Raw genomic sequence first — 2,507 nt, forward strand, 5'->3', positions numbered from 1 at the left:
TTTCCCGTCAATTACTATTCACAGATGAATCTATTTCAAGACCACGTCTGTTTTAAGCAGGGATGGAGAAAAAAGGGTTTCGAACCTTTTATACCTTGCTGTTCGGGTAACAGCATTGCATTCTCTTTCTTTTGACGCACAGACATCGATGAATGTATCAGGAAACCATGCCAACATGGACGCTGTGTGAACAAAGATGGCGGCTACAAATGCACATGCTCACATGGATGGACTGGACAGAACTGTCAGCAGGGTGAGTTGTTTTAGGTACTAGTCGTTCAGTCAGAAGTATCAAGTTACTTACTGCTGGGTAGAAGACGTATGTTATATACAATAATGCCTTTTATGGATGCTTTTTGTTTAGAACGTCAAGACAATCAACATTACATGTATGACTCTTCTAATATTGAATTCTCTTTGTTATCGCACAGACATCGATAAATGTAGCAGAGAACCATGCCAACATGGACGCTGTGAGAACGAAGATGGCGGCTACAAATGTACCTGCTCACCTGGATGGACTGGACAGAACTGTCAGCAAGGTGAGTTGTTTTAAGTAGAATAATCACAAATAACAAGTTAACTTTGTTGGTTCTATGTCAGGGTGTTTCGGTTTAGAAACTTGTTTGCTATTTCATCAATTGACAAAACAAGATTCCCTTACCCCATCTAACAAACACAGATGGGTGAATTGTAAATCCCTTTGAACCTCGAATCTGTTGGAGATAGGTATGGAAGGAAAGTGTTTCGAATCCCTTTTTGTTAGCTACTCTGCAATAATTCTCTTTTTTGTTGTTCCACAGACATCAATGAGTGTACCATAAAACCATGCCAACATGGACACTGTGGAAACCAAGATGGCGGCTACAAATGTACCTGCTCACCTGGATGGACTGGACAGAACTGTCAGCAAGGTGAGTTGTTTTCGGTATTTCAGTCACAATATCACGTTACTGGTGCTAAATGGCAAACTCATCTTTCATTTGTTTCGTTTAGAACAGAGTATTACATGATTGTATGAGTTTATGAAACTACCTTCTTTACTTTCCCGTCAATTACTATTCACAGATGAATCTATTTCAAGACCACGTCTGTTTTAAGCAGGGATGGAGAAAAAAGGGTTTCGAACCTTTTATACCTTGCTGTTCGGGTAACAGCATTGCATTCTCTTTCTTTTGACGCACAGACATCGATGAATGTATCAGGAAACCATGCCAACATGGACGCTGTGTGAACAAAGATGGCGGCTACAAATGCACATGCTCACATGGATGGACTGGACAGAACTGTCAGCAGGGTGAGTTGTTTTAGGTACTAGTCGTTCAGTCAGAAGTATCAAGTTACTTAGTGCTGGATAGAAGAAGTATGTTATTTACAATAATGCCTTTTATGGATGCTTTTTGCTTAGAACGTCAAGACAATCAACATTACATGTATGACTCTTCTAATATTGAATTCTCTTTGTTATCACACAGACATCGATAAATGTAGCAGAGAACCATGCCAACATGGACGCTGTGAGAACGAAGATGGCGGCTACAAATGTACCTGCTCACCTGGATGGACTGGACAGAACTGCCAGCAAGGTGAGTTGTTTTAAGTAGAATAATCACAAATAACAAGTTAACTTTGTTGGTTCTATGTCAGGGTGTTTCGGTTTAGAAACTTGTTTGCTATTTCATCAATTGACAAAACAAGATTCCCTTACCCCATCTAACAAACACAGATGGGTGAATTGTAAATCCCTTTGAACCTCGAATCTGTTGGAGATAGGTATGGAAGGAAAGTGTTTCGAATCCCTTTTTGTTAGCTACTCTGCAATAATTCTCTTTTTTGTTGTTCCACAGACATCAATGAGTGTACCATAAAACCATGCCAACATGGACACTGTGGAAACCAAGATGGCGGCTACAAATGTACCTGCTCACCTGGATGGACTGGACAGAACTGTCAGCAAGGTGAGTTGTTTTCGGTATTTCAGTCACAATATCACGTTACTGGTGCTAAATGGCAAACTCATCTTTCATTTGTTTCGTTTAGAACAGAGTATTACATGATTGTATGAGTTTATGAAACTACTTTCTTTACTTTCCCGTCAATTACTATTCACAGATGAATCTATTTCAAGACCACGTCTGTTTTAAGCAGGGATGGAGAAAAAAGGGTTTCGAACCTTTTATACCTTGCTGTTCGGGTAACAGCATTGCATTCTCTTTCTTTTGACGCACAGACATCGATGAATGTATCAGGAAACCATGCCAACATGGACGCTGTGTGAACAAAGATGGCGGCTACAAATGCACATGCTCACATGGATGGACTGGACAGAACTGTCAGCAGGGTGAGTTGTTTTAGGTACTAGTCGTTCAGTCAGAAGTATCAAGTTACTTAGTGCTGGATAGAAGAAGTATGTTATTTACAATAATGCCTTTTATGGATGCTTTTTGCTTAGAACGTCAAGACAATCAACATTACATGTATGACTCTTCTAATATTGAATTCTCTTG

The 2,507-nt window shown here is 39.8% G+C and overlaps 1 long non-coding RNA gene across 1 annotated transcript in view; it reads left to right on the forward strand.

Annotated features, from left to right (window-relative positions):
* LOC118430009 overlaps positions 1–1,567 on the forward strand; it is a 2,413-nt gene extending 846 nt beyond the window's left edge. Inside the window, exons 3-6 of the long non-coding RNA XR_004832820.1 lie at positions 143–253; positions 432–542; positions 1,187–1,297; positions 1,476–1,567. This is a non-coding gene — a long non-coding RNA (uncharacterized LOC118430009). The remainder of the gene's footprint in view (positions 1–142; positions 254–431; positions 543–1,186; positions 1,298–1,475) is intronic.
* Positions 1,568–2,507: the final 940 nt, after the last annotated feature.

This window comes from Branchiostoma floridae, chromosome 14 (genome assembly GCF_000003815.2).
Source record: "Branchiostoma floridae strain S238N-H82 chromosome 14, Bfl_VNyyK, whole genome shotgun sequence".
In the NCBI taxonomy this organism is placed as follows: domain Eukaryota; kingdom Metazoa; phylum Chordata; class Leptocardii; order Amphioxiformes; family Branchiostomatidae; genus Branchiostoma; species Branchiostoma floridae.